This window comes from Theropithecus gelada, chromosome 20 (genome assembly GCF_003255815.1).
Source record: "Theropithecus gelada isolate Dixy chromosome 20, Tgel_1.0, whole genome shotgun sequence".
NCBI lineage: Eukaryota > Metazoa > Chordata > Mammalia > Primates > Cercopithecidae > Theropithecus > Theropithecus gelada.
In genome coordinates, this window is record NC_037688.1 from 57,104,838 (window position 1) to 57,114,273 (window position 9,436).

Sequence of the window (9,436 nt, forward strand, 5' to 3'; positions counted from 1 at the left end):
TGTGCCATGTTGGTTTGCTACACCCATCAACTCATCATTTACATTAGGTATTTCTCCTAATGCTATCCCTCCCCCAGCCTGCCACCTTCCAACAGGCCACGGTGTGTGACGTTCCCCTCCCTGTGTCCATGTGTTCTCATTGTTCAACTCCCACTTATGAGTGAGAACATGGGTGTTTGGTTTTATCTTCTTGTGTTACTTTGCTGAGAATTATGGTTTCCAGTTTCATCCATGTCCTTGTAAAGGACATGAACTCATCCTTTTTTATGACTGCATGGTGTTCCATGATGCATCATATGTGCCACATTTTCTTTATCTAGTCTATCATTGATGGGCATTTGGATTGGTTCCAAGACTTTGCTATTGTAAACAGTGCTGCAAAAAACATATGTGTGTGTGTGTCTTTGCAGTAGAATGTACAAAAATCACAAGCATTCCTATACACCAATAACAGACAGAGAGTCAAATCATGAGTGAACTCCCATTCAATAAAATACCTAGGAATCCAACTTAAAAGGGATGTGAAGGACCTCTTCAAGGAGAACTACAAACCACTGCCCAAGGAAATAAAAGAGAACACAAACAAATGGAAGAACATTCCATGCTCATGGATAGGAAGAATAAATATCATGAAAATGGTCATACTACCCAAAGTAATTTATAGATTCAATGCTATCCCCATCAAGCTACCACTGACTTTCTTCACAGAATTGGAAAAAACTACTTTAAACTTCATATGGAACCAAAAAAGAGCCTGCATAGCCAAGATAATCCTGAGCAAAAAGAACAAAATGGAGGCATCATGCTACCTGACTTCAAACTATACTACAAGGCTACAGTAACCAAAACAGCATGGTACTAGTACCAAAACAGATATATAGACCAATGGAACAGAACAGAGTCCTCAGCAATAACACCACACATCTACAACCATCTGATCTTTGACAAACCTGACAGAAACAAGCAATGGGGAAAGGATTCCCTATTTAAAAAATAGTGCTGGGAAAACTGGCTAGCCATATGCAGAAAACTGAAACTGGACCCCTTCCTTACACCTTATACAGAAATTAACTCAAGATGGATTAAAGACTTAAATGTAAGACTTAAAACCATAAAAACCCTAGAAGAAAACCTAGGCAGTACCATTCAGGACACAGGGATGGGAAAAGCCACTCTTTACTAGGTCTGATTTTGTTTTGACAGTAGATGGGCAGTTACTCTACAAAGACTACAGTAGGGTGGGCACTAGAATCTCCAACTTGCCCAGACAGGCACCACAGCAAGGGCCAAAGGAGAATCAACTCTGGGACCCCCTGATTCCAGAAGCCACAGTGTTCAGGAACTGGCTGTTAATGGTGAGTACGGAGTGCTGCCAGTCAGGCAGAGACAAACACCCCTTTTACCAGCTTGTTTGTGTTTTTAAAACTGGCTTGTTGAAATGAATTACGGGCGCAGATGAAATGTTTTCTTAAAAGAACCACAATTTTTCACCACAGGGTTTCACTTCCTGTAGTCTCTTTGCCAGTCCCCCCGCCTCCTGTCATTCCCAGCAGCCTTAGAATTGGCCATTAAGCTGACAGACCCATTTGAATGCTGCAAAAGGCATTGAACAGAAAAAGGCATCATTTAGGCCCATATTTGTGATTTTTCTCCATTTGATCCGAAGCCTGTAATTTAAATACATCCAAGTGTGCTGGGAACATTCATGACTTAATTATCAAATTTATTTAAAATATATACATACAAACAAAGCTCCAAACTTGCAAACAACTTTTATCTTGGCCGTGAAAGAGACATTTAATTTACTTCAATTGCTTAAAAATAGACATGAAAACCTCCCACGTCTTGGCTCTTCCACTGATGCCACCTGAATTTTCCAGGTGCAGGACTGCTCACTTAGTTACTCTGTGCTTTCAATTTCATTTCAGCATGTGACCTTCAGCAGGGAGCTAGCAAGCCTAAAATGACCTTGTGTGAAGACTGAGAACAAAATACCAGGTGTTTTGTTGAGTGGGTTCCCCTGGGGTAGAAGCAAAAAGCCCCCAACATAAAGTCAGGCAGACCAGGATACTTTCTGTCTGAGGCTCAGTGTCCACCTCTGAAGCGGCTATGTTGTCTGGGATATATACCCTGGGGTTCGTTGTTGCAGTCAGGAAAATTTAGGACATGGACACACATGAGGAGGCTGGGAGCGGAGGTTTAATAGGTAGAAGAGGAGAGAAAGAGAAACAGCTTCCTCTATTGAGGAAGGGGTGTCTGAGTGGAAAAGACTGACTGGCAGCAAATGTGCAAATTTTATAGTCCAGTTTGAGGAGGTGGTGTCTGATTTACACAGGGCTCATAGATTGGTTCCATCAGGTATGACGTTTACATAGTGCATGCAGAAGGCTGGTCACCTCACCCTTATCTTATTATGCAAATGGGCTTTCCAGTTGATCAGCGCCATCTTGTCTGCTCCTGTGGCTGGCGGAGAAGGGAAGATGGAGCTACCATCTTGAAAATGTCTAGTTGTTAGTTCCTGCCCTCACTCACCCATGCAAGCTCCCAGCTTGCTTGTCTATATCTGCAGCTCAACTTTATAGGCTGCTCTTTGTTCGAAAATGATTTGGGGCTGCTTTTCATTAAAAAGAAAAGTCTTTCACAGGGTAAAAGGCTATCTGCCTAAGTGATTTCTTCTTAATTTCTGTATCACCTCCATGAAATAAGTATTGTGAACCCTAAATATCTGAGACAAGCCTCAGTCAATTTAGGAAGTTTATTTTGCCAAAGTTAAGGACGGGCCTGTGACACAGCCTCAGGAGGTCCTGATGACATGTGCCCAAGGTGGTTGGGGCACAGCTTAGTTTTATCCATTCTAGGGAAACATGAGACATCAATCAGCATGTGTGAGATGTACATTGGTTTGGTCTGGAAAGGCGGAACAACTCGAAGCAGGAAGGGGGTCTTCCAGGTCATAGGTGGATAAGTGACACATCGTTGCATTCTTTTGAGTTTCTGATTAGCCTTTTCAAAAGAATCCATCAGATATGCATTTATCTCCGTGAGCACAGGGATGACTGTGAGTTCTGTCTGTCCTTAGTCCATAAGAAAATCCCTTGTGGACAAATTGTGAGGAGGTATGTAGCTTTTTTATCTTACTAGCCATCTTCTTTAGGAATAGAACAGGAGGCCGGTTTGCCCTAAGCCGTTTCCAGCTTGACTTTTCCCTTTGCCTTAGTGATTTTGGGATCCTGAGATTTATTTTCCTTTTACAGTATGATAACCGACCTCCCCAGGAGGAAGTGATGGTTAGATAAGGCAGTTAAATGTCACAAGCTACTCCCTGTTCTCCCGTCTGTCCCAGAATCTGTTTATTCCAACCCTCTGCTCACCTACTGGTAATGGCACAGGTCGCCCTTCCGGTTCTGTGTCCAAGGACCCCTGTGGGCGGTGTGGAAATTCTTAAAATACAGGTTCTTGGGTACTGCTCCTGGATATTTTGATTCAGTAGTTCTGGAGTCAGGTGCAGCTACTAGCCAGCAGCCTGGCCAGGATTTCTCATTTTCACTGACTTTTCAGAAAACTCAGAGGGAGATGGCACCCACATTTTTGGAAATGTAGCTGATGCCTGGAGAAGTAGAGCTAAGGATGGAAGAGGGTTCTGGAAACTGCATAAAGTTGACCTAAATTTCAGGCCCAGAGCTTCATGGCTGGGGCTGGGTCCTCTGGCTGCTGGTGTAAGACCCTTTTCCATCAGTCCTTCTTTGTGTCTTCACGTGGAGCCACAATCCAGGCCACAGCCAGCCCAAAGCTCCCAGTCAAGACAGCTTCAAGCATTAGCTTCCTTATAGACCAAACACTACAAAACGACCACCTTCCCCTAGCGCACCCCAGGAGACATTCTTTTAAGCCCTTAAAAGACAAAAGATCTTGCTTGCCCACACCTACCTCTAAAATAGGAACCTGTCACTCTTTACTCACTAATTCAACAAATATTTGTCAAGCGTGGTGCTTGATGTGCTTGATCATTTATTAAGTGACCAATAAGATGCTGGAAGTGGTGGTTCATACCTGTAATCCCAGCATTTTGGGAGGCTGAGGCGGAGGATCACTTGAGCTCAGGAGTTCTAGACCAGTCTGGGCAACATAGCGAGACCTTGTCTCACTAGAAATCAGAGAAGGTAGCCACGTGTGGCAGTGCACGCCTATAGTCCCAGCTACTTAGGAGGCTTGAGCCTTGGAGGTTGCAGCCATAGTGAACCATGATCACACCACTGCACTCCAGCCTGGGCAAGAGTGAAACCTTGTCTCAAAACAAAACAAAACAAAACAAAACAAAAAACCCCATAAAGTGCATGTTTTTCTTTTTCTCATTTATTAAATCATTTGTGCTGTAAATATTTATTGAGCATATATTTCATGCCAGGCATTGGGCTAAGTGCTTGTATCAGTAGTCTGTTACCACAAATAATGCTATGTAGCAAATCATTCCAAAACTCAACAGTTTAGAACAAAAGTCTGTGGACTGACTGGGAAGTTTGCTCGTCTGGGTCAGGCTCTGCTGACCTTAGTGGAGCTTGCTCATGTGAGAGTGGCCTCATTCCAATGGCTGGCATCAGCTAGTTGTTGGCTAGGGCAATGAGACCACTAGATTAGCAGTCAGCTATTGGGCTTGTACACATGACAGTGGCTTCCAAGAGGGGGAGCAGGAACTGCAAGCCTCTTAACCCATAAATGGCACAAATCACTTCAGTGGGCTAAATCCAGTAGCATTCTATTGGCCAAAGTCACAAAACTAGTCAGATTCCAAAGTTAAGGAGAATCCACTATCTTTTTTCTTTTCTTTTTTTAGAGTCAGGGTCTCACTCTATCGCCCAGGCTGGAGTACCGTGGTGTGATCATAGCTCACTGCAGCCTCAACCTCCTGGGCTCAAGTGATCCTCCCAGCCCAGTCTTCCGAGTAGCAGAGACAACAGATGTACACCACCATGCCTAGCTAGTTTTTTTTTTGGAAATGGACTCTAGCTCTGTCATCCAGGCTGGAGTGCAGTGGCACAATCTTGGCTCCTGTGCAACCTCCACATTTCCAAAAAGGTGGGTGCCATCTCCCTCTGAGTTTTCTGGAAAGCCAGTGAAAATGCAAAACCCTGGCCAACCTGCTGGCTGGTAGCTGGACCTGACTCCAGAACCACTGAATCGAAATATCCAGAAGCAGTACCTGAGAACCTGTTTAAGTGATTCTCCTGCCTCAACCTCCCCAGTAGCTGGGATTACAGGCGCACATCACCACGCCCAGCTAATTTTTGTATTTTTAGTAGAGATGGGGTTTCACTGTATTGGCCAGGCTGGTCTCGAACTCCTGACCTCATGATTCGCCTGCCTTGGCCTCCCAAAGTGCTGGGTTTACAAGTGTGAGCCACCGCGCCCGGCCAGCCTGGCCAGTTTTTAACTTAATTTTTTTTATAGAAGTCGAGGGGTCTCACTGTGTTACCCAGGCTGGTCTCAAACTCCTGGCTTCAAGTGGTCCACCTGCCTCAGTCTCCCAAAGTCCTGGGATTACAGTAATGAGTCACGGCAGCTGACAGAGAATCTATTACTTGATGGGAGAGGCTTTAAGTCACATTTCAGAAGGCTTGGGTATGGGTGAAGGATGATGTAAAGTTTTGGTGTGATTTTTGCAGTGGACAGACACACAAATCCCTGCCCGTGTTCTGGTGGTGGGAAACAGGAAATTAGAAAATTATATGCATTGTTATATATATTATGACTCAAGCAGGGGAGGGGGGACAATGGTGCTATATGTGTGTGTGGTGAGGGCTGCTGGTACTGGTTTGCATGGAATGCTCAGACCCTCTCTGATAAGGTGACACCTGAGCTGCCACCTGAAGGAGGTGAGAGAGCAAGTCATATGGGCTATGTGTGGTGAGACAGTTCCAGGCACAGGGAACAGCAGGTGTGCTGGGCATCTAAAGAAGGAGCACAGAGGTCGTCGTGGTTGGTGGTGGGGAGCAAAAGTTGGGGAGTAGAAGCTGATGATGTCAGAGAGATAACTTGGGGGCAACTCTTGCAGGGCTTTGCTGGATGTCGTTAGGACTTAGGCTTTTGCTATGGGTGAAATGGGAAGCCCTTGGAGGGTTTTGAACAGAAGAGTGACATGATCTGAGTTAGATTTTAGGAACTCACAGTCCTAAACAATTAAAGATGTAATATTAATAAATACACCGGGCGCAGCAGCTCACACCTGTTATTTCAGTACTGTGGGAGGCTGAGGGAGGCGGATTGCTTGAGGCTGGGATTTCGAGAGCAGCCTGGGCAACATAGCAAGACCCTGTCTCTATAAAAAAATTTAAAAAGACCAGCTAATGGTAGCACATGCCTGTAATCCAAGCACTTTGGGAGGCTGAGGCTGGTGGATCACTTGAGGTCAGGAATTTGAGACCAGCCTGGCCAATATGATGAAACCCTGTCTCTAGCAAAAATTCGGCCAGGCATGGTGGCTCACACCTGTAATCCCAGCACTTTCGGGGAAGCTGAGATGGGCAGATCACCTGAGGTTGGGAGTTCGAGACCAGCCTGACCAACATGGAGAAACCCCATGTCTACGAAAAATACAAAATTAGCCAGGTATGATGGCGCAGGCCTGTGATCACAGCTACTCGAGAGGCTGAGGCACGAGAATCGCTGAACCCGGGAGGCAGAGTTTGCAGTGAGTGGAGATGGCGCCCCTGCACTCCAGCCGGGGCAACAAGAGTGAAACTCCGTCTCAACAACAACAACAAAAACTTAGCTGGGCGTGGTGGCGCATGCCTGTAGTTCTAGCTACTCGAGTGGCTGAGGTGAGAGGATTGCTCGAGCCCAGAACTTCAAGGGAGGCTGCAGTGAGCAGTGGGCTATGATCATGCCACTGCATTCCAGCCAGGGCAAAAGAGCAAGACCCTGACTCTAAAAAAAAGAAATAATAAATAGCAAGAACTGTGAGGAGTGTATCATGTTAGGTGACATGTGGAGAACCATAGGCACATGTCACAGGTTCAGATCAAAGGTAAAGAAGGGTGTGGCAGTTTTAAAAAATGACCACAAATGCTTTGATGCTCCTCCCTTCGAGTGGCAGGCTTGAGTGGGGTATGGCAGAGGTGACACTCTGGGTATTCTGAGGCTGGGTCATAGACAGCGGTGCAGCTTCTATTTGTTTGCTGGAGCACTCAGGAGCCTGGCGCTACGTCGTAAGGAGTCTTCCCAGCCCAGGAGATGGGCACTTGCATGAATGAACCTTTGGAAGGGTCTAGCCCCGAGCCATATGCATCTTCCCAGCTGAGCCCTAGACATCATAGAGCAGAGACCAGCTGTCTCCTCGGTGCCATTTTCCAACCCTTACAGTCTGCAAGCATAGGATAATGGTTATTGCATCCTGTTAAATTTTAAGACAGCACAGCAACAAATAACTGGAAAGGGGGTAATTCAGATACCTCGCCATGGAGAGGAGATTGTTCCAGGCAGAGAAAACAGTTGGTCTGCTGGGGTGGAGGCAGCAGAGACTGTGGCAGTGACTGAGAACAGAACTCCCCAAAGTCTGGATGCTCCTGCTGGTGGTACAAGGGGTGACTGGGAAGCATTTTCTCCCATGCCAAGGAGGCATCGATGGGTTGCTGTTTTCGTCATTCCGTGAGGAATTTCAACCAAGTTTGCACATGTTCAGGCAATGACAACTATGTTACAATGGCCACCCAGTCTATAGCCATGACATGACATAATTGTCTGCAAGGTGCATTCAAATTTCAGATGTTAAAACGTGAAAAAAACGCCTCTGAGAATAGATAAGGAGGAGTGAGAAATAATATTAGGGGCTTGCAGAACATGGCAAGTACTGCAAAGGGGAAGATGGCTTGGGAGCAGGCACGTGGCAGGAGGCCAGGGAGATGACTGGACACAGATAGGCTTGCTCGACATCCCTGCAAACTGCCCCATAGGCAGTAAGCACCAGACGCAGGTCTGGCAGCCTCCAGGCCTCTCCCAGTGCTTTTTGTATCTCCAGTGCTCACCAGGATTCTTTTCAAAACCTGGACAGGACTGGAGCAGGGCAGGGTGAGGTTGGGGGAGTGATATGGTTTGGCTGGGTCTTCACCACCAAATCTCATCTTGAATTGTAATAATTGCCACATGTCAAGGATGGGGCCAGGTGGAGATAACTGAGTCATGGCAGTGGTTTCCTTCATACTGTTCTCATGGTAGTGAATAAGTCTCACGAGATCTGATGGTTTTATAAATGGGAGTTCCCCTGCACAAGCTCTTTTCCTGCCGCCATATAAGACGCGACTTTGCTCCTCATTTGCCTTCCACCATGATTGTGAGGCCTCCCCAGCCACGTGGAACTGTAAGACAATTAAACCTCTTTCTTTTATAAATTATCCAGTCTCTGTATGTTTTTAATAGCAGCATGAGAACAGATGAATACAGGGAGGAAGCTTAAAGCTCTGGGCTGTCTTGAGGGGTGCTATGGTTTGGATATGGTTTGTTCCTAGAGCTCATGTTGAAATTTGATGCCCAGTGTGGCCGTGTTGGGAAGGGGCCTAGTGAGCAGTGTTTGGGTTATGGGGGTGGATCCCTCATGAATGGCTTGTTACTGTTTTTATGGTAGTGAGTTCTTGCTCTGGCAAGACTGGATTAGTTCTCTTGGGAATGGATTAGTTCTCACAAGAGTGGGTTGTTTTAAAGCCAAGATACCCTTCATGTTTCCCCCCTTCCCATTGTATCTCCTTCCCCTTTGACCTTCTCCTCTGTGTTGTGATGCGGCCTGAAAGCCCCCACCAGAATCCAGGGTCATGCCCTTGAACTTCCCAGCCTGCAGAACCATGAGCTAATGAAACCTCTTTTCCTTATAAATTACCCAGTGTTGGTGGTAGACAGGTCTATGAAAACCTACTCCAAAGTCTGAGGAAGCTGAGAGGCCAAAGAAAGAGGCTGACAAATCCAGTTTCTTAGAAAGGAACATTTAATAGGGACTTACGAACAGAAGCCTTGTCTGTGTCTTGGGCAGCAGCAGGTCAAGATGGTGGATCCCCACACGGTTACCCCCTAGACCCAGGGCTTATTACCGTAGGGGAGGAGTGGTTTGGAAGGGATATGCAGGACAACTGAAGTATGCTTAACGTTAAGGTTGTATGACACAAGGGCAGGATTTACAGTAAGTACCTGCTCTTACACAAGGAACGAGGGATACACTGGAAATCTCAGAGACCTTCCTGGAACTAGAATTAATCAGAAGTCAACATGGCAGATTAGCATCCAAGATGGAGTTGCTTAGTATTCTTTTATAGCAACACAAAGCAAGAGGGAACAGCCTGGCCTCTGCTCCTCAATATTGTATTTATTTATTTATTTTAGAGATAGAGTCTTGCTCTGTCACCCAGGCTGAGTGCAGTGGCGCAATCATAGCTCACCGCAGCCTCCAACTCCTGGG